The sequence below is a fragment of the Caretta caretta genome, chromosome 3 (assembly GCF_965140235.1).
Source record: "Caretta caretta isolate rCarCar2 chromosome 3, rCarCar1.hap1, whole genome shotgun sequence".
In the NCBI taxonomy this organism is placed as follows: domain Eukaryota; kingdom Metazoa; phylum Chordata; order Testudines; family Cheloniidae; genus Caretta; species Caretta caretta.
In genome coordinates this window covers 153,035,589-153,059,161 of record NC_134208.1, presented here as the reverse complement: position 1 = coordinate 153,059,161, position 23,573 = coordinate 153,035,589, and the positions used below count along the sequence as shown (strand labels likewise).

The following is a 23,573-nucleotide window of genomic DNA, read 5'->3' as shown; positions in this document are numbered from 1 at the left end:
TGTTCAGGTGCATAGCTTGTACTCACTATTACTGTGATTCTATGTACAACTAGGGCTAGCTACACTGCAAATCACCAGAGACTGGTCCTTTCCACTCAATTCTTGTGAGTGCACATATTGTACATGCAAATTCTGCATGCATACTTTGCAAAAAGCGATACTACAAATCTTGGCTTCTATGTCCACAGTGTGGAGATTTTAGGATGTAAGGTCCTTTGGGGAAGGCTGTCTACCTCTGTGGTGGAGCACATGGCGAATGCTCAGTAAAACAATCAGCATTATTCGATCCATTTAAAGAAAGTGGCACAGAGCAATTCAGTGACTTGTCCAAGTTCAAACAGCAAGTCAGTAGCACAACCAAGAAGAGAACACAATTCTCCTGACTCCTAATAGCAGAATCACTAGGGAACAGCCCAGCCTCCAGGCATTTTCCCAAGGAGAAAAGGGGCTCAGAGATTAGTTAATCTCTTACCTCAGATTCACTCAGCAGGGCAGGGTGGCCAGCCTGGTGGCTCCACACTGTGCTGTCACCTGGATGATCTGAGGTCAGGTCTTCAGGTACCCAGCTGGGGGGTGGGAAGGAGGGCAAGAACTGGAACTGTGATCCAACATGCTCTGAGCACTGTTGACAAGTTGTCAGGGGAGACATGTCCAAACTCTCCTTGGCCACAGAAAAGATCACCATGATGCAGGGCCTCAGAAGATATGTGGGGCTAGCTAAAGAGGAAAGTGAGGCCAATTTCAGCAGAAGTCCCAACAATTAGAGCTGAAATTAATTACATACCTGAGCAATTCCACCTCAGAATGACCACTACTAACAACAAGGCCTATCTCCCTCACCACTAACATGCACTTTTCAAAAGGGATCCTGGTGCTAACATACCTCCCACCAGCTACTTTAGCGAATTTCGCCAACCAGCAGGACTCAGGCCTGAGACTTGCTGCCAGGAAACTGAACTCAAGTTACCATACCCGGACTGAGCTTTGCAGAGGATTACCCCCCCCCCCAAAAAAAAACAAAACAACTCCCAAGCTTTCAAGGGCCTGTGAATAAGTCACACTGTTCATTGAAATAACAGTGGTACATTATATATGGAGTAGCACAGTAACTCAAAAGAGCTGTTCCTCTCTCCCCTGGCACCTTCCTTCATCTGGACCATGTGAGCTGAAGAGGAAGGGAGCAGCAAGGCACAAACAGCCTGTATCATTGTGCTAGAATCACACATTCTGGTGTTGCGCTGTCGACAGACTGAGAAGCGAGATTACCGAACAACAGAGCATGCCCTGGAGTTCATTATTGCAGTTATAAATCAGGACCTGCGTGTCATACAGAAAAGCAGGCAATGGGCTGCCAAGACCCCTTTCTAAATAGATTCCCAAGTCAGCTACTTTGAGGAGCATCTCAGACGCCAGCAAGTGCTGCAGCGGCAGCATTGCCCAGGTAGGACTCAGCATCACAACAAGCCAGGTTTTGACCCACTTGTGTGTTATGCATTTCATCTAAATGGAGTTAGTGCTGGCAAAAGGGGCCATATTGACAACCCTGGAGACAGAAATCCTCTGTTTACCCACACAAAAAGGTTCCTTGTGGCCAACAGGAGTGTAAGTTACATCACCTTTCTCACACACACACCTACCAGGGGGCCGTAGCCCTTTTGCCCAGACCATCCAATGCTCAGCCTCTGCTGAGACTAACTATGATGGGTGTTTGTGTGATGCTACCATTTGTCCAATGAGACCTGGATTGAGACCCACCACACTCATTTTACACAGACCCACTGACCAGCCATCAAACCATGACGACTTTTGATCAGTACCAAACTTGGCTAGATTTGAACTGATTCTGAGCCAAGAACATGTCTGTTGCAAAAGACCCACTGCCTCTTTCGTGGTGTTCAGGCCAAATTATGGCATGGGCACATTCTGCTGTACCAAAATTCCTCCTGCCATTTCAACTAGATACTGTATCTTTCTGCCCCAAACAGCTGTGTAGTGCATCTGTGTGCTTTCAAACACCTCCTACTTTCTACCCTACAGGTAGCTGCAGATCAATGGTAGACCAAAAGATTTCTATTCAAATCTCCTTTGTGGAGCGCTTTTAGCATCATGAAGATGAAAGCCACTACAGGAATGTAAAACAGACAAGAGCAGATAAGGCATGTGGAATTTTAGAAGTGAATCCTGCCCTTGGATTCTCCTCATTCAGGAAAGCAAGGGCTATAACATAATTCTCCTGTTTTGTCACAGAGCACATGGGTTGCATCTCTGCAAGCCTCTTGGTTTATTCTTCACATGCGAGATTGCAGCATCTCTCACAGCTATCCAATAGGCCTCCATTGTTAACATTCTTTAACTCATTTCACTGATTGAGATTTTGCGGGGGGTGGGTGGGGTAGGGGGGAGAAATCACTCAGCCATCTGGTGGAAGAGCTGTGTTGGTGTGATGACCCACAGGTAGGGATACAGGCACGTCTAGCGTACCAGGTGTACATGCATTGCCTGAATGAGTAGAACTTGGAACAAATCCTGTCCATTAACATCAGTGTACCTGAGACACCACAGCAGTGCCCATCTGCTTGTGAAAAATACTGTGGGATCTTGTGTAAATGAAAGTTGCATTTGATTCCATTGAAATTATATAGGTGTAAATGAAAGCAGCATTCAGCTCTCGTCTGAATTTTATTCCAACACTTGCAAGAGCAAATTTTTAAGCTTGCTAGCTATCCTATATAAGCATCCCACAAACGCTCAGCTAGTGACTCTAGTAGGGTGGCATAGCTAGAAGCATAATCATGTCATATCAAAAGTGATGCTACGATAACTGATAAGATCCTAGATAACTGCTGCTGTTTCCAGTTTCTCTATTCACACCTTAAATCCTCCATGTTTAAATGCTGATGATCCAGATGCTGGAGTCTCAAACTATGGGTCTGAGACAAGTTCAACAGCCCATTTCTCCAGAATACCTAAAACTATGAGGAGAGCACAAAGCAGCCACTCAGTCATTTGGAGACTGGCCATAGCTTTGGCAATAGAAAGCCGCCCCACCACCCCTTACTCCATCATCACTGAGCACTGCCCCGGCCTAACCGCCTCACTTCTGTCAGAAAAAGTGAGGAGAGAGCAGAGAGAATGCTCTGTCACTGTCAGAAGCAGTGCTTATGTTCACATACCATAGCCCTGTCCCACTGCACATTCCAGAGTGAAAATATTCATGCTTAATTTGGCCCTGGCTTCTCAGCTAGAGAGCTGCAGGACCAATGTGGGGGTTGGGGACTGGTAGTGGCATGTGTCCATCTGTGACCTTTGGGAAAGAGATTAGCAGAAGATTCCCCTACCTGAACCCCGCAGGCCTAGAAATCCACTGCAGTTTGGTTTGAATAAAACAGTTTGCTAAATAAAATGGAAAAAGCAGACAGGTTTTCTACCACCTCTCCCCACTAGATCAGTGTTGGGATGGCTGTGTCCCGGGGACAGTCCTCTTGGGTAGAGATTGAGGTAATCTCACTGAAAACTCATTTGTGCAAAGCTCGCTAACACTATCTCAGCAGCAAAATGCTGCTAACATCCTTTTCAATGAAAGCGTTCCCTCCCCCCCAAAAAGGGATACACATCTTGTGCTATCCTCTACATCACCCAGTGCACTTGTGTCACTTTGCCCATTTAAGGCTTCCTGGAGCAGTGACTGTTTCTTTCTGATGGGAGCTTAATAACAAAGAATAGCGAGTCTGAGTAGGTGCATCTTCTATGGCTAGGCAACATGCCTGGTTAGCATACCAGATCTACCCCAACCCTAAATATACTCTTCTGCACTCACTGTGTTCTCATTTGTCGAGTTATGAGGGATTAGCTTGCCTTGGAAATCATTATGTTCACATTACCATAGCAATGCTTTCCTACAACTCTCTGAATGCTAGATCACCTAAGATAGCACTATCTTGAGTTAATGGAACACAAAGGTAATGTAATGTGCAAACTCCATTAACCTGAGGTTATACAAGCATGAAGTTCAGCAAACCAGCTTGGCAGTGCAGTTACATGTTGTGATAACATAAGCATGTCACATCATGATCCCATGCGACAAGCATCCTGCACCCCAGTGATGTAACATTGGAGTACAGATGATAGGACCCAACCAGTCTTACCAAAATGGCTTCTCTTTGTACTGCTGGGATAGGTTCCCAGACCACAAAGCTCTTCATGCCCAGCCACTTACCTATGGGTCTGATTCTTTCCTGCCATCCTCACCCCAGAGGTAAGTTTCAGGGGCATGCTCTCTTCTAGTCTGGGGACTTAATCTAATCATCATCATGATGCAACATGACATATGCTGAACCATACTGTGCAAAACATTTGGTCAAGAAACCTGGAACCAGGCAGGTTGGTATTTCTGCTCAAAGAATCCAATTAACCCTAATAAAGAAATTCTTGCTTTGTGACTACAATGTAAATATACATTCCATTCTACAGGGTAATCCTTGTTACCTCTCATTCTATAAAATCTACCTTTGTGTATTTTAAGACCAGGAAGGACTATTATGATCCTGTAGTTGGACCTCCTGCATAACAATAGCACCCAAGAATTTCTGCATAAATTAGTATAAATTGAGATTCAGCTATTCTGTTTCTTATAGGGACAGGAGAATTTAGTGACCCCTGTATTGCACAAAAGTACTGAACTTTTGTCCTGACTTCCATCTGATGGACCATATGCTTCTTTCTCAGCATTTAGAATCCAGAAGACATTCCCCAGCAAGCCAAAACAAATTTTAAAGGTAAGTCAGGTTTTAGATCTGATCTTATACTCTATGGCTCCTTCCACAGAAAGAATTTAGCCGCATGCTAGGATGTAAGAGAATCTTCCTCCTCTCTGAATTTCCTCATCTCTAAAACAGAGATGAGCAATGTGCCCACATATAATGCTTTGGTGGTCAATGTTCTGAGCTACGGCCCTTCTGAAAACTGAAAAGAAGCTGGACACCATTCACATGCATCATCTCCAAATGAGTGAAAAAATCAAATGATACATATTCAAGACAAATGAAAAGCTCCATTTTCTAACTACAAGGGTCCTGCTCTCAGCCAGTCAACACTAAGGTGGTATGGTCATCTCCGAATGCCTACCAACTTCCCTGAGAGAATCATCTTTGACTGATCCAAAGAAAGCAAGATGAAAAGGGCCCTCCAGAAGACCTAACATGATGGCTGGATGGCATCAATAGACATCGGTCCCTCACAAGCATCCTAGTCTAACATGCCAGATTTGGCACCTTGGAGGTGCGTAACACATTGAATAGCCTCTACACCGTTCAAGTGACAGCACTAGAACCAACTGAAAAATCCAAAACCCCACATTCCAAGGATTAGATGTGTAGAGGCCAGGATAGAATGCAGATCTCCTGACTTTAAGACCAATGTGTTAGTAACAAGACTATCCTTCCTTCCTTCGGGACAGCAGGTCCCTTTAAACTACCCAGGGAACATGTAACTTTAAAACAGTTTCATATAGTAAAGGCCAGAAGGGACCATTACGATAATCTAGTCCAACCTCCTGCATAATACAGGCCAAAGGTTTCCACCAAGTGATAGAACTCGAGCCCTGATCTACTCATTTGCGACTGAAAGTGTGCCCCTGCCCCACCCTGGTGTGTTACATGCTCAAAGGGTACAAGAAAACACATCTCTAACCTCTCATTCAAGTGCAGCAAAACAAACTCCTCTTAGGTGCTTTCCAAGGGCACATGCCCTTGGCATACCCATAACCATCTCGGCTCTGAAGCAGACAGGTTTCCCCTGGAGGCTCCTCTATACCTCAGCAATTGTTGCCTCCCAGTTCATTCATCATTGTTAGATGACTAAGCCGCAGCTGATCAAATCCACCTAGACAGCAAGGGTGTCCTCCCCTGCACCATGGCAACCTCAGGAATCTTGTTTGAGCTAGACCTTTCCTCTCTTTCCCCTTAGGCTTGTCTCTCGCACCAAAAGAAAAACACCTTAGCCATCACAGAACTAAACAATAGCCTTCCACAATTGTGACACCTTCTGCCCAGTTCTCTGCTCATTTACAGCTCATTGCACTGCTTTGGGGGCGGGCTACATTCATTCTGTGACTTTGCTATGACCCCAGGGGCTGGAGGAGCTTGCTCTCCCCACCAGGGCCACGGGAGCTCTGTGCCCCCATCAAATATTGGGGGGCCATGCCTCTCCTTGTGCCAACTTGTTCACACCCCTGGTGAAAAGAGACTCCATTCTATCCAGGTTGTTATACTGTACCCCTCCTCAAGACATCTGAGCACCAGCATCCACTTTCCTGCCCTTTAAGCAACAGTACACCCAATGAGACTATCACCTCCAAGACAGCACTGCAGCCCCAAACATTTCCTGTAGGGTTGACAAAGATCTCAGAAACTATATGGAAGTAGCCCATTTCTTACTGGATTACTTGGCTATTATATAGAATCACGGACATGTAGGGCTGGACAAGACCTAGAGTGGTCATTTAGTCCCTTCTCCCATGCTGAGGTAAAGTATACTTGCACCACGTGGCCTGAAATACAGTTTTAAAATACGTGAGTGTCTCCCTCAAGTAGCTGGATCAGCATGGATAGCAGGCTACTATCTACTCACAGCTAAAAGTTATTCCCTTAGCTCAAGTAGTAAAGGCTTGTGTTGTCAGCATCAAAAACATAAGGCCTGCATATATGTGTGGGGGGGGGGGGTGCGTGCACGCGCACTGGTTTGTTACATTTGCTTTAACCCTTTCTGACATAACTAGTATATTTTAGTCTCCCATTCCCCACTTGCTGAGAATGTTCATTAACCATTTATATTTCACGTCAGAGTTAATTACAGTCCTCCCTATTTTGGGACCCACCTCACATGACCTGTAATATTCCACTGCAAATGTTGGTATGGGGTTTCTCAGTTCTGCTTTATCTCAGACATGCTTTTGCAATGCATGAGCTACGTGCTGGAACAAAATGCAATAAAAAGCTTTAAATAAAGAAAGGATGATAAGGATTGTTGCTTGCGCTGTCTATCCGCATCATAAAAATGCAGAGACACCCATATGGCCATTGCAAAAGAATGTGTTTCCTGCAGGCACTGTGCTGTGTCGCTCATTCACATACACAAGATGTACTGTACACAGCTATGGAGATCACAAAATCCATCTATAGCAGGGAACACTCATTTCATAGTCAGGAAGTCATCACCCAGCTTCATTTCACAACAGATCAGAATGGCTGAGTCAGGGCTTTTCTAAAAGGCCAAAATATCAAAATATTTTCTCAGGTTTAAGCTGCTTTTCTTTGTCTTAAAAAGAAATCTTGCATGTTCCAACTAGAAAAAGAGCCAGATGAAAATGTTTGTAAGATGGTGTGTTGATGTAATAGCACTAGCAAAGAAGAGCAAGCATGCCAACACTAAGAAATGACGTGTGTGTTGTGTACAGAGGAGTATGTGTGTATGTCCGAGTGTACACGTCTTCCTATGAATGTAAACATACCAGTGCATTTGCCAGTGAGAGGGCGGGTATGCACCTGTGCAACACGTGCCTCTTCTCTATATCTGAAAAGTGTAGAGAAGTGTTGTAACCTGGCAATCAGGAAGGGGAGAGGTTTCTCATAACAAATGCCACCCTAGCTACCAAAGCCACTCTTCTCTGCTGTTCCATTTCATGTGCACATTGCATTTCCTGTAGGCATGACATCCTAGTCTGTTTCCCGGACCAGCTCATTTGACTTTCTGCAGTGGCAAGCTCACCAACATCTGCTTAAACCATAAAGACAGTCACCCTGAGAGAAATGCACATGCTTAGTCTTGGGGAGAGCTTCCTCCAAAGAAATCTTGGAAATCCATGAACTCCAACAGAGTCAAAACTACAGTGGGGTCATTTGGTGACTGTAAAGATGATAGAAGCTTCTGTAGGCTCTTATCCAGTTTGCCTGTGCAGTATTAATAGCCTGGGAGTTCTGACATTCATAGCATGATCCAATCATTTTCTGACAAAAAACAGGAGGATTATGCACACTTCACTGTACACAACAGAATTAACTGAAGCTTTGAAGCAATGCTGTGGGTCTTGGATGGCCTTCTTGTGTTTTTACGCCACTGTCTGCTTCAGTTGGAACCCAAACAGTCCTTTTCTATGATGCATCTTCTTTCACAGGCATTAATTATTTTCCTGGAGCATTTTAGGCCATCTAAAAAAGCAAATGATTGTTTTGCCCTCTGCCTGCGTGAGTCAGCTACCGATTTAAGCGCTTTCAAGGATCCTGAAAGCACAGAATCCAGGCCCTCCAGTTACCTGAAGCCATGGCACAGAATCCATGCCCTCACCCTCACAGAACTTCAGTAGCGTTCAAACACATTTGATTTGAATTCCAGCGATGTAAATGAAGGCCAAATTTTGAAGTGACCAAACGTTGCTTCCAGCAGATGAGTGTTCTGCAGCTCATCTATGTAATGAATTTGCTGTCTCCATCCAATCCTTATTGGATGGGTGCCCACACCAGAAATAAAAATTCCACCAACTCAACAGGCTGTGACCATTGACAGTGTCAGCAAAATGGGCACGAGTTGAATGAGAAACAGACTTCCTTTGTTCTCCCTGGAGATAGTCACACTACGGCTAGATTGGAGCCTGTTTGATGGGGACCGGAGGGCAAGTATTATTGTGTACTCATGGCTTTCTTCACCAAGTAGGTTACAGTAGGAAGATAACATCTGTCGGAAGCTGGACTGATCCCAGCAAAAAGCAAAAAATTATATAGATCCCTCCCCCCCACTTTAGATTGCTCTATACATTGCAAAACAAAATGCCCTCAAACTACACCTATAAAAAGGTTGTATTTGATATCTAGCAACTTGAGATTCATTATCACTGTTTAAAGTGTTACCAGAGTCCCTAGATAAAAGTTCAGTCTGTCAGACAGTTGAGTATAATTTATTCTTCCCTAAATATATTTAGCCACACACACTCAGGGGGAGGAGGGATCAAGAGCCATTCCAAACGCAAGAACAATCTCATCAGCTTCTTCCAATTCACTGCATCTTTCAGTCACATGGGCAGCATTTTACTTGGCTAATTTTCCATGCAAGGCTCAGTTAAAAGAGCACAATTCCATTTATTTTGAACCCTGTGGACCGCAAAGAATCCAGGCAATGTTTTTCAAGCCTAGATGCCATAGGGAGGGAAAAGTATCCCTGGGCCATGCTATTTTTAATGCCTCTCTTGCCAGAGAGTCATCACTTCTATAGTAGATGGCAACTTTGCAGCAGCCTTAATAGTGAAAATATGAAAGCCACATAAGACAGCAATTGCCAGGTTCATATCATGAAGACCATAGAGCCTCATCTTCTCTTTAAGACACATACATCAGGCCACTGAAACTAACTGTGATTGTCACAGACCTTTCCCATTAATAGTGCTGCAGGGAAGAGGGGGGAAAAGACAGACCAAACAATTCTGCAGCTTATGTCCTGTTTAAGAGCTGCCCTTCCAGAAACTATCATTAAAGCATAACCACACAACAGGCAATGTTGTCAATCTATGCCCTGAGTGACAGCAATGCAATAACTGGCCACTTCTTTTGCCCTGAAGATTCTGTCAGGGCAGTGGACAGATCAAAGGTCCATGTAGTTACTGTCTGGAAGCTGCTAATAGACCTTACCATTGATCACAAAAGTGCCATTCTTCTGCTCCTCCAAATCACTCCCTAAGTGGCACATTGGGAGAAAACTAGCTGGCTTATGCTCAGTTCAAACGTAAAGAGAATTCCGGATAAGTGGATAAGGATTTGGCAGAGCTTTAGGACTTCAATCCCAAGGAGGAGTAACAAATATTTCAGATGGCAGCAGATGGCAGAAATGCCTTTTCAAGTACAGCTGACCAAGGGAGTTCGGTCTTTGTTCTCAAGCACAGAAATCATGGTCATTAGTATATTTGTCTCCTCCAGGAGTGCCATGCACTGTAGTTGGGGTGCTTGGGAGTCCACCTGAGATGCGCAGGTAGTTCAGAATACAGCTGTCTGCTTCCATCAAATTACAGATTCAAGAGAAAGTTTGCAAAGAGCTGCCCTGCCAGTGGTTGGGAATGTCTGACATGCAGTATCAAAATGGACAAAGGAACACAAGTTTCTTCATGCCAATCATATTCTATGGGTGCTCTTGTCCATTAAGATTGGAAACTTTTTGCTTCTTGATTCTCTCATCTGGGGATTTCGGTGGATTTTTGTTTTCCGTTGTTTTACTTGTGGCAGAGTTGGGTCTAATTTAACAAAACAAGAGATCATCCCAGGCAAAGAAAAATGATCAGGCTTGGGGGGGGGGGGGGGCAGGGGGAGAGAAGAGAATAGCCTTGCTGAAGTTTCACACTGTTCTAGGAGTTTCAGGGAATGAAATCCTTAGCAATAAAAGTTAAAAAGCCAGAATCTGCATGGGAATAAAGCTGTTCAAAAGAGGAAAATGCATGGAAGCCCATTTGAAATCTGAAAAGCCTGCCTCAGTCAGAGTCCAAACACAAAATAAAGGCTATTCACCTCCTCCCCAGACACCTTTTAAATATATTTGTTTTCAGGACAAAAGCTTCTGCCTTGATCGCCATGGAAAGGGAGTCCCCTGTTTACCCACAGAACAAACAGCATGATAGTAAGAGCTGATTTCCCCACAGTACTTCAACCCTTTATTGGGAAAACCACCTCTTAGGGTGAAGAAGCTACTTCAGCCTCAGACTGTTCAGCCCTTGGCATCTCTGTTGATATTTTCAACAAGTGAGTCCACGGTGTTGATGGGTTTTCAACATGAACACTCATCCACTAAGAGCTGGACTGAGGCCACCGAAGCTATTTCATAGAAACCACTGAATCCTTCTCTTCGTTTGATCAGATGGTCAGGATTTGAACCAGCAACCTTGAAGTCAAAGGTGAGAGCCCATTATCTATCCCCAGCTCGCTCAGGGACCCTGAGGTTTGTCTGGGACATTCTCTAGCACTAAGCATAAAGTTTTTGATTAATAACCAGTACTTCTAATCCTCTTCAGAGAGCTCTCTACCTCATTGCTAGAGAGAAGGAGACGTTAGGTAAAGGGGGCTACACATTGGCAAGGGTCAGCCTGCCTGCCGCCAAAGGTTATGCTACATCCCAGTCTTCATCCTAGTACACAAAGCCAGGAACAAGCAAAAGATGAATTCAGAAGATAAATGTCCAAGAAAACATGGAGAGAGAAAAAAATGGAGCATAACATGAGAACAACCTTGGCTGGCTGTTCTTGCTGTAGGAAAAACTTACAGGTTCTGATATTTGTGTGGCTACGTTGCCCCTCCGAGGCATGGGGACCACAGAGAGCAGCTCCTCCACCTCCTGCCTGGCCTCTCAAAATGCCAAGAAGTCTCACCCCCCTGGAGCTCCAGCACAGGGTCTCAGAAGCGAGATACTATCCTGCTCCACACATGGCAGAGGAGATGAAGCCAATGACTTGTGGGAGCAAAGGGGTCGATCAAGGCCTTTTAAATTAGACTAAGCTCTACAGGAAAGTAACCCACGGCCAGTAGAGAAGTGGCAGACCTGGTACAACTCATCATCATGTACTGTACCCACTCCACCCCCACCTCCCCACAGGAGACAGAACAGCTGGACAGCCACCCAGTGCAGGGGAACTGGGCTGTATGCAGGGTTTTGGGTTTGACTTTTGTAAGTGACTGGAACAGGAAGTTTATTTAAACACCATAAAAGTCTCATCTTGGGGCAAATTTTATAGTTCATGAGGAATTAAGCTTTAGCTCAGGAGGGAGGAAGGAAGGTCCTGGGAAAGCACATTCCTGCATCCCAGCGTTAGAAGTAGCATTAGCCAATCGTCCGTGGCCTGGGAGGGAGGCAGAGAGAGCAGTAATTTAGAAACAAAGAGGGAGGGAGAAAGAATTTGCTAGGAATAAAACTTCAATACAAGTTACAAATTATTACCTCCCCACTATCCAAACACATGCAGTAGATATCATCCCCTCTCATTGGGGCAACAATTCTGGGGGGGGGAAAGGGGGGGGGTGAAAGTGCCTTTCAAACTCATTTACTGTATCAGTGGCTGCATTATAGCTCCTTCCATCCTAGGGGCACTATAAAATGTCAAGGAAATAAAAAAGCCTCTCAACTGCCGTCCCCTCCCCCAGGGCAAGTAGGCAAATGTTCTTAGATTGTTAGATCTTTTGGGCAGGTCATATGCCCTGCTCCATGCTTGGAAAAGCACCACAAATGTGGGACATTAAGACGACACTTCTTATTCCCTTTTAAATGATGGATAGAGAGAGACAGAGGATGAAATCCTAGCTGTACAGAAGTCAATGAAAGCTGTGGCCTGGATATCACTCAGAGTGGTTAAATGACTTGCCCAAAGTTACATAGCAAGTCCATATAAGGCTCTCAGATACCACAGAGATGAACACAGAATAGATACATAGCAAGCCAGAAGTCCCAATTCCTAAGTCCCCTGCTCTAATCACTAGGCTGAATGTCCTCCTGAAGCCAAGAATAGAACCAAGTAGTCCCAATTCCAAGTCCTCTATGTTCCCTGCCTGTTGCTGAATGCAGTAAGGTAGCTTTGGTGGCCGTTTGCCATAGGAACCTTAAGGACAGATTACCGTCTACTGCCGGTCATGACTTCTGCGTGTGCATGGGGGAATTCATAAATCCAAAGTTTAACAAAAACGAGGCAAGGGGAAATGAGCCTTTTCTGGGCTGCCCGATGAACTGGCACTAGATGGTTCATCTCTCCAGGTCTGGCCCACAAAGCGTTGCTAAGACACTCACTTCTTTTAAAAAAAAAAAAGTAGAGAGCAAAGTACAAGGAACTTTCCCTTCCCAGTTACGGAACACACCCTGAACTGGACTAAGTTCAGACAGGTTGGGCAGGGTATAGTCCATGTCAATAATGAAAGACCTATAATCACAGGCTGGGGGAGAGGCACCTGCAATCTGCCCTGACGCTTAATTTACCCAGTGTTATCTATGTTAAGTCATCAGTAATTAAGGAGAAAAGATCCAAGCGGAATCATATGTTGATGGCAAGAGGACCAAATTGGGAAATTGACACCATCCACATAGCAGCTTGCTCAGTACCCAGCATGACAATCATCAGTGCTACACAGGGTGACCAGACAGCAAACGTGAAAAATCAGGACAGGGGTGGGGGGGTAATAGGAGCCTATATAAGAAAAAGACCCAAATATTGTCACTGTCCCTATAAAAATCGGGACATCTGGTCACCCTAGTGCTACATGAAGAGAATTAAAATCATGCCCACAGCTACAATCAGTGCAGCAACCCTCGGCTGTCAGGACCAAGCCCCTCCTATCAGCTGTTTGAATGTTAAGCATTGTAGAGCATTGATTCTAAAGCCAAATTATGTCCCTAGAAAATGCAAAGCTCCCACTGGCCTGCTAATCTAGGTATTTATAACACCTATCACTGTAGTAGCTCAGCATCTTGTAAATTTTTATCGAGCCATTGAGTGGCTACAAAGACCTGAGTTCTGTCTTCTCTCCCACTCTGCAAGACAAGTTAGCAGTATAAGAATTTCATTTAATTCTTTGTATTCTTATTTCTCTCTGCTCTTCCCTCTAAGAGAAAGCATCTGGGTTCACTGTAAAAAGACTTTACTGTTAACTTCAAGCTCTCAACTGCCTATTACTAGGGGATACTTGAGCTGAGGGCCTCAATTCCAATCTCAGTCACCTGCCTGTACACATATGCACACTGAGGGCCACCGTGTTAGCTCTTAACTAAGATGCCAGATCCTTGGTCCCCCACAGAGACATGTCCAGACAAAAGACAATGCTAGAACACCAGAGATTCACCCAGCTGCTCTTAACTCACCAGGTGATGTAAAACCACCTGTCTGCAATCATTGTTTTACATACTACAAAGAAAATCCCCTTGTAATCACTGAACTTTAATCATACATAACAACATACTAGGCCAATTCTTAGTCCCAACGAAGTCAGTTGCAAAACCCTAGAGACATCAATAGAGATCAGATTCTTGCTAACCTTGTTGGATTGACAAAATTGTCTTTATCCACTCACCTTGACCAGTCTGTTTCCAAACCAAAATCAAAAATTCAGTTGAATCTCAAACAAACAATCTCTGCACAGCGTATGTTGAATAAGCTTCTTCATAAGATCCACCAGCAATTCTCCACCCTGCACACTTGATAACAGCTGTGGCCATTCTGTCTGCAGCCTTGGCATGCAGTGAGCTTGCAGAAATGGCTCTCTCACCTCCTACGTTAAAGAGGAAGCTGTCTATCAATGCCTTGGTATTGTTACCGGGAAACAAGTCAGGATGGAATGAGAGAAAGCTGTGCCCACGATTTTCAGTGAATGAAACACACACAGAGTGGAAAGATAACATTAAGGGTCTAACAAAAACAAGCAAAATGTGTTGACAAGATTTCATTCTTCAGAAATCAGCAGGCCTCCATATTTCAGCAGAGCATGAACAGAGGGACTGAAACCACCTGAAAAGAAATGCTCAGCAGTACTAGCATTTCATAGCAAAATTGTCTGCAAATAAACCAGCGTAACTAGCTAACACCACCACTGTTTGACTCTCTTATAATCTAAAGCAACATTGACACCTTTTACAAGCCGTGATTTTAAACCCCCAGAGTGTTGTGTTAGGCTTCGGCCATTGAAACGGGTTTGATGAGAGGTGATGCTCTTGCAACCAACCAAACAGGACTGTTTGAGAGCCCAAATCAGAACAGACTCTACCAAGGTTCCTCCAAAGCTGCATGGCCATCTATTACGATTTATCATTTGTATTGTAATAGCCTCTAGGAGAGCCCCAGTCATGGACCAGGCCCCCACTGTGCAAGGTGCTGTACAAACAGAATACAAAAAAATGTCCCTGCCCCAAAAGTTACAACCTAAGGGCAGCTTCTCTTGCAACAGAAGGTATTCGCCTCCTGATCAGAAGAGCCTCTGAGGGGTCCTTTCCTGCTGCTGCCACCTGCAACAGCACCTGCTCCCGCATTTCATTGCTCAGAAAGCATCAGGTCCTCCAATTCTTAGTCTGTTATACCTCCTGTCTGTCCCATCTGCCCACAGGACAGAACAGCACAGCGAAGTGAGGAATTTTCCAGTTCCAGGGAACCGAATTGAGCAATTTGTTTCCTTCTATGGAAATTGTATTCCCTGAAGTATTTGTTTCTGGCCCTGCTTGTCCAGCATGAACCCTCTCCCCAGATCCCAGAGGGAGAGAGAGAGAGAGAGAGAGGAGACCTAACCCTGCTGCTGTGACTTCAACATCCTTCAGCAGAAATCCAAGAGACCCTTGTATGTTATGACCTTCTCCTTGAATTTCCATGCAACATTTAAGGAGCCAGGAAAACAGAACAGCAAGGGACTGTTCACTGATATCTGATAGAGTCCCTGAGAAGCAACAGCAGCTGGACAGCTGAACTCAAGACTTGCAGGATCCTGGGAATTCCACCCCAGTACCTGTAGGAGCTCTAAGAGCCCCTCTCCCACCCACAAGATCCTGGGAATTCCCTCATCACCTATCTCCATGAGCCATTCTCCTGCAGACAAGTCTCACTGTACCTGCTGAATTGAATCAAGCTCAGATCCAAGAGTTCGCTTATCTATTTTCATCTTTTGTTACATATGAGGAAGGATGGGGGGAGAAGAGATACAAATCAAATCTAGGTCCTCCGCCTGCCTCTGCAACAGACTTGCTGTGTGATCTTGAGCAAGACACTGATTCTCTGTTGTTCTTTTCCCCCCACTCTGAAAAATGGAGGTGACACTTCCACAACCCTCTCCCAAAAGGCAAGGGAAGTTGATCTGTGTTAGTGCTGTGTTTTGAGATCCTTCAAGTCCAGGCATTATTACAAGAATAATAAATTAGCCCATTTTATCCAACGATTGCTGAGCTCTATCATCCCCATTTCACAGATGGGGAAACTGAGGCATAGAGTGACTAACCCGTTTATATCATGACAGTGGCAGAGTCTGAAGAAGGCTATTTTAATAGCATGTTCATCTGTAACCAAATCCTATGTACTCTCTAGGAACCGATCCCGTGAACCTCCAGTGCAGATGTATCGGAGGGGTCATAGAATCATAGAATATAAGGGTTGGAAGGGACCCCAGAAGGTCATCTAGTCCAACCCCCTGCTCGAAGCAGGACCAATTCCCAGTTAAATCATCCCAGCCAGGGCTTTGTCAAGCCTGACCTTAAAAACCTCTAAGGAAGGAGATTCTACCACCTCCCTAGGTAACGCATTCCAGTGTTTCACCACCCTCTTAGTGAAAAAGTTTTTCCTAATATCCAATCTAAACCTCCCCCACTGCAGCTTGAGACCATTACTCCTTGTTCTGTCATCTGATACCATTGAGAACAGTCTAGAGCCATCCTCTTTGGAACCCCCTTTCAGGTAGTTGAAAGCAGCTATCAAATCCCCCCTCACTCTTCTCTTCTGCAGGCTAAACAATCCCAGCTCCCTCAGCCTCTCCTCATAACTCGTGTGTTCCAGACCCCTAATCATTTTTGTTGCCCTTCTCTCCAATTTATCCACATCCTTCTTGAAGTGTGGGGCCCAAAACTGGACACAGTACTCCAGATGAGGCCTCACCAATGTCGAATAGAGGGGGACGATCACGTCCCTCGATCTGCTCGCTATGCCCCTACTTATACATCCCAAAATGCCATTGGCCTTCTTGGCAACAAGGGCACACTGCTGACTCATATCCAGCTTCTCGTCCACTGTCACCCCTAGGTCCTTTTCCGCAGAACTGCTGCCTAGCCATTCGGTCCCTAGTCTGTAGCTGTGCATTGGGTTCTTCCGTCCTAAGTGCAGGACCCTGCACTTATCCTTATTGAACCTCATCAGATTTCTTTTGGCCCAATCCTCCAATTTGTCTAGGTCCTTCTGTATCCTATCCCTCCCCTCCAGCGTATCTACCACTCCTCCCAGTTTAGTATCATCCGCAAATTTGCTGAGAGTGCAATCCACACCATCCTCCAGATCATTTATGAAGATATTGAACAAAACCGGCCCCAGGACCGACCCTTGGGGCACTCCACTTGATACCGGCTGCCAACTAGACATGGAGCCATTGATAACTACCTGTTGAGTCCGACAATCTAGCCAGCTTTCTACCCACCTTGTAGTGCATTCATCCAGCCCATACTTCCTTAACTTGCTGACAAGAATACTGTGGGAGACCGTGTCAAAAGCTTTGCTAAAGTCAAGAAACAATACATCCACTGCTTTCCCTTCATCCACAGAACCAGTAATCTCATCATAGAAGGCGATTAGATTAGTCAGGCATGACCTTCCCTTGGTGAATCCATGCTGGCTGTTCCTGATCACTTTCCTCTCATGCAAGTGCTTCAGGATTGATTCTTTGAGGACCTGCTCCATGATTTTTCCAGGGACTGAAGTGAGGCTGACTGGCCTGTAGTTCCCAGGATCCTCCTCCTTCCCTTTTTTAAAGATTGGCACTACATTAGCCTTTTTCCAGTCATCCGGGACTTCCCCGGTTCGCCACGAGTTTTCAAAGATAATGGCCAATGGCTCTGCAATCACAGCCGCCAGTTCCTTCAGCACTCTCGGATGCAACTCGTCCGGCCCCATGGACTTGTGCACGTCCAGCTTTTCTAAATAGTCCCTAACCACCTCTATCTCCACAGGGTCTTAGAGTTATCCTAGCTAATGTACCTCTATTGGAGGCACAGTTTAGGGAGTCCTTGATGCATAAAGCTATCACAGCTGCTGTATGCCCACCACATAACCACATGCACAGCAGAGGCAGTACAGGGGTCCAGAGTTATTGCAGCTATTGAGCAATTCAAAACAGAATTTCAATGACATGTTCAATGACTAGCAGGCAATTTCTATTGAGAAGTGGCTGTGATTGGAAGTCAGATCCTTTGAGTTGCAATGGTCTGCAGTATGGTAGATGCGCTACATGCGCCTGTTGCCATCAAGGTGGAAGACCCCTCAGACACTCTAAAAATTATGCTGCCAAGCCAGCCTGACTGTCCAGGAAGGGAGGCTGCAGGGAAATGTGTCAAGGACAAGGCAAGCCATACCCAGCCTCCCCTGGCTTGCGCATTGTGTGGGATCCTGTCAGCAGAAGGTTCCCACTACACGTCTTTGGCTGCAGCTCTCCCTCCGCCCATGATTCTTCACTCTTCTCAGTGACTCCCCATCCACTCGGAAAGAGAACGATAGATTCCAGGCATTCACTGAGCATTTCTTCATCTGGAGCTCTGTGGGCCACTTGTCTCATTCCTGCTGGGAAAGTGCCTGGAAGGTTGTTTTCTATTTTATTCCCTGGGCACCCTCAAAGACTTGTCTGTGATCTGGATTCCCTCCAAAGCCTGATCCGCTGGCTCCTTTCAAGTGGATTTTTAAACACAGGGATGAGCAAGCTGCTGTGGATGAAATAACTGACTCAGACCTCCACCACTCCCAGGAACACCTCCCACCCTTCTCTATCCCTAACACCCATCTCTCTAATTAAACCTTTAATGGTTATTTACATTATTTTCTCCCTCCCCTTCAATGTTCTTACACACTGTCCTTCTTGATCCCAGCTGGGGCTAGCATAGCCAAAATGCTATACAAGTCTTCTGACTAGTCAAGGATGGGAGTGGGCATCTTTTGCTGTTTTTGTCTATGAGGGGATATCAAAAAGCCCTCAGGCTGTAGACCATCTTAACTCGAGGGCACAGGGCAGATGCCCGTGAGAGCAGGGAATGTTATAGAGGCAGCAAGGTCTTTGTTGCACTTCCCTCTTCCTACCATCATCATCTGATCTAAACAGACAACACACAGATAAAAGGGAAGGGAAGGGATGAAATGTAACAAGCGCAAGGGGATATTAGCAAGGCAATTAGCACTCTAGCAGAGCAACATTTTTCAGGGGAAGTTTATTTGCTGAAAAACGTAGTTTCGATCAACCCAGAACTATGCATGAATTGGATTTTTCTTGGGACTGTGTGTGTGTGTGGGGGGGTCCCCTTTATAAGATTTATCCCAGTGGTTAGGGTACTTGTCTGGGATGTGGGAGACTGAGGTTTGAATCAGCAGTCTGGAGCAGGGACTGGAACTCAGGTCTCCTGCACCCCACCCCCTTGTGAGTGCCCTAACCAGATTAGGGGCTACGCTATGGTGGGTTGCACTCAGTCTCTCCAGTTGAAGCTAATCCATTTTGTACAAATACTTCAACACTCACTGTGCCAAAGAGTGTGAGAGAGTGTATAGCCTGGGGATTAAGACACTCACCTGGGAGGAAGGAGATGTGGATTCAATCCTTCCTCTGAATCAGACTAAAGGTTATAAGGGTAGGGGGATGGGGGCGAAGAGACGGACCCAAACAGTTGTCAGCCTGAAATTAATTTTACTGATCTGTGGACAAATTCTTAACATTTCTGGAACTGAACCAAATATTTTGCCCGATTTTTTGGTTTGCTGAATGAACAAAAAACATTATTCATGTAGCTCTAGTTGGCTTATCAGTTAACTCCATAGAGTTTCCTTGATTTGATTTTTACTAAACACATCTTTGACATCAGAGTTTCCAGGTCTTTGGGGAAATAGGTGCATTCAGGGTGGCGTTTGGTTCATAGGAGACAGACCGATATACTTGGAACCTCCTCTCTGGCCCAGTCTAAGGAGCCCAGTGCAACAAGATCAGGAGATAAGCCCTTTCCCAAATACCATGCAACTGATTGGTAGTCCCAGAAATCAGCAGCAAAGAGGAACCTGCACAGATGACATGGAATCCAGTCCAGAACTGTCAAAGGAGCTGAAGTAATGGGAAAATAAGTAAGAAACTAAAGAAAGCAAGTTATTAATGGAGAATGGTTGCTAAACAGGAAGATCTTACAGTTTGAAATGTGCAGCTAGAGCTATGGGCTACCATCAGTCTTGTTCCAGCCCTGTTTCAGGTGGGAATGGAATATCACTAGAAAGAAGTTTCTGAAACCATTAAAAAGCCATCAGGGAGCAATCCCTCCTGTAGTATTCACTTCTGAGAAATCCGGGGTAACACCTCCATAGTCCAGGAGACAGCAGAAAACACTGCCTGAAAACCACAGCGCCATAACATAAGGAGTCAATTGTGAACTCTCTCCATAGCACAAACATGAGGCATTCATTCATTCCCACAGAGTCAGCATTGATCTATAAGCTGCAGCCCTGTATTACACATTTCAGTATCATCCATTTAAGTCAGGAAAACATTTCCAGGGGATTGAAAGAACCAGCTACAGTGAGTTGTGGATCTATTCTGGATCATATCATGGCATCAGGCATTGGGATAAAGGCTCAATAAGCCAAGTAGTACTGTAACTTGGCTTATATTCTTCTTACTAATAAAATTCCCTGCAGATGCTCATAGACAACCACAGCCACGCCCAGCCTCATACCATCATTCATACAAACAGACCCCTATGTAAACACTGCATGCCACACACCCTCATGCGTCCAGCTACACAGTCATATCAAAGCTGCTTAAAAGGAGTTGCTCTGTTGCATCTGTGGGAGCAGAGGTGAATGGAAATCTCCATTACAATATGTTGGCCCCATGCTGCCAAGAATTGCAGCAGTCTATTCCACTTAATATACCCACCACCATGGCCCCTTAAGGAGGGGGGAAAGCAAGCAAGAGGATAACAAAAGAGGATTTTAAGCAAGCAAGCAAGAGGTGAACACTGATTTTCTTTTTGATTGCTCAGCCTTTAATCCACGTGTCTTATTAAACTTTCATACTCGTAAGAGAAATAAATAATTCAGAGGTCTGGCAGAAAAACTTGTGGCCCTCTGGGCTGGGATTCCAGTACTGCTGAGGTTTGGTTTTGGTTCCCAGAATAACTAAGATGACAACAGGCGAGTGCAAAGTGTTGCTCCTTTTGCTCAAGGATCTCAAAAGGACTTCAAAGATTAAACTAACTATACCTCTCTGACTGCACCCCTGTAAGACAGGCATGAGAGTGAGCGTGTCTGACAGATGAGCAGAGATGAAGGACCAGACTTCTGAGAGAGTTCAGCTACTGTTTAGGCATTAAAATAAGGGGGTAGATTTTTTTTTTTTTTTTAAAAAGAGCTCAGGACGTTGAAACTGCTCTTTTGAAAATCCAGCCATAAGTGTCACAATGGGAGTTGCTGGGTGCTGCGCTCTTAGAAATCTGTGCCTAATTGCCAATGCCGAGCACCTGCCAACCTGTGCTGGAACTCTGTTGAAAATCTGGGCCCTCATAACTTTCCCAAAGTAAAACAGCAGGGCAGTAGCAGAACCAGAAATGGAGTCCAAAAACCTCGATCTTTACTCTCCTGCTCTTATCACTACACTTCTCTGAGAGAGTTTCACACCAGCTCTTTTCTGTCCAAACTAACTGAAGCATCTTAAAAATAAATGAAACCACTAAAAAAAACTGGCCACAGTTCATCTTTATTTTAATTCCACCTACGAAGAATAGCCAAATTAGCTTCCTGAAGTGTGATACCGTCTGGTTGCCTTAGGCCCAACATTTATGTGCAAAATCTAAAATAAATAGAAGGGATATCATGATTTGTTTTTCTTTTACTGAAAACTTTTGTTTGGACGTAAATATATCTCAGTAGTGTTTCCAGCCCAAACAGTGCATGCGTTAGTAGTGTGTGAAAGACGGATAGTGAAACGGACAAGTAGTAAAACTGACCGAGTTTGTTTCTCTTTCTAAACTGATGCAGTTAGTAAACAAGCAGCTTAAAGAGTGAAAAGTAACTTCAATTTCAAAAGTTCTTCCAGATTTAATTGTCTAATGTTCTATAATTTGATGGGACTATATTTAATAAGACAATGCTTTTTTATAGCACAGAGACATAGGCCATAGTAAATAAATACCAACAGGTATCAATGCATAATTTGCAAAAATGCTTTAAAGTAATCTTTTACATCTGAATTTGTTGAGGCAACTTTTTTCAGTTTGTCCTAAAATTGTGATTCAGCCTCTTGGCTTTTACTAGAATCTGTACATCACTGACACACATATTCCCTCAATCCTACCTTCAAGTCTAGGTTAAAAAAAAATTGTCGTTCATAGACTGATCCTCAAGTCAGACACTCACCACAAAAATTCACAAATCACAGGCTTCCTAAAGGTCCCAAGGATCCCCAGTTGGTCCAAGGGAAGACTGGAGAACCTGGAAACAGATTTTGCAAAGCTTAAAGGAATATGGAAAAAACTACATCAGGAGGACTGAATGCCTCAGGGGGCTGGTAATGGGATACAGAACCTCTCCCCACAAGGTCAGTGGGCCAAAATCAGCTGCAATAATGACCATCTGATGGCTGTTCATATGAAATGAGTTGGAAGAGTCTGGTCAGCTCCTAATGAATGAATGAGATGCTGCATAAAGAATAAATAATATTGTGTGATAAGGTAGCACCCAGGGCCCCAATCTGCATTAGCAAGGCACACAAGTAGGCAAACAAGGCCCCTGATCCAAACAGCCCACAATCTAATTACCATCACAATTGTAACTAATTGTCCTGTTGCTAGCAAAGGATGAAATTGAATAGGGAGACTGAAGGAGACTCTTGGTACTGTAGGTCAGGGGGAACACAATGGTAAAAGGCAGGATGGTGGTAGTTAACCTTGTTATTGTCCAAGCTACACTGATTCTGTGGATAAACAGAGGACTTCAGTCTTCAGGGCTGTCTGTTTAGCACCTTCTACCAGAACTAAAAATTCACTTGAAGGAAAAATGAAAACAAAAAACCATGCTCACTTGTGAAGCTGCCCAGGCTTTGGGAAAGATAACTCTACTTCATTAGCTGGGAAACTTAACTGATTAACATGGGAGCCAATAGAGATACGCTGGCCCCAGTTCCTCATGCACCTTTCTTTTCAAGTGAATACTGTGTCCTGCTTTTAGGGAGAGAGAGGGGAAAAAGAGGCACATCAAATCAAGTCCCTTCTCATTTTATTAAAGAATCAGATTGCTATAAAATATTTTGTTTTCCTACCAGTAGATAAAATTGCACCTTTAAAATGTTTTCCCCAAAAAGCCATTCATAAGCAAATGCTTAGTTTCCAGTTTATGTTCTTCAGTCAGAATGTTTTAGTTCTAGTAAAATAAACTCCCAAGAAGTGGGAGGAGAAAAAACTCCTTACCCTCATGTCTTTTACCTGCTAGCACATTGCAATATCCTGGCAGCTGTCTAAGTCAAGGGCAGTCAGAGCAAGGGTGAAGTGATAGATACAGTATTTATAAAACTGCCTCTAAGGGATTTGGGGTTTATTTTTTTTTAAATGAAAAGTTCTTGTGTTATTTTCAGTTTATCTGGCATGTGCTTGGGCTTCATCAGCTGCTGAGACAATCTTTTCCAGAGAGCTGAAATTTACAATGCTTCTCCACGCACTTCCAGTGGATTTCAAAACAAACACAGCTATATGATCATGCCTCTTAGTAGCCAGAGCTAGGTAAGGTTACATGTTCCAATACATTTAGAAAGAAGCTGCAGAGCTAGACATAATGAGGCATGCACACAACATTGGTTAAACCACAAAGCGCCAGCCTA

General features: G+C 44.5%; 1 protein-coding gene across 4 annotated transcripts in view; it reads right to left on the bottom strand.

Annotated features, from left to right (window-relative positions):
- The window catches only part of DAAM2 (dishevelled associated activator of morphogenesis 2), a 246,236-nt gene that overhangs the window by 190,349 nt on the left and 32,314 nt on the right, over positions 1-23,573 (bottom strand). The window contains exon 1 of one of the 4 annotated variants that reach the window (XM_048843470.2): positions 14,076-14,153. The exons of the other annotated variants lie outside the window; for them this stretch is intronic. The gene's annotated coding sequence lies outside the window, so the exon portion shown is untranslated. Of the gene's footprint in view, positions 1-14,075; positions 14,154-23,573 lie in introns of those variants that run through there. 4 annotated transcript variants of the gene reach the window in all.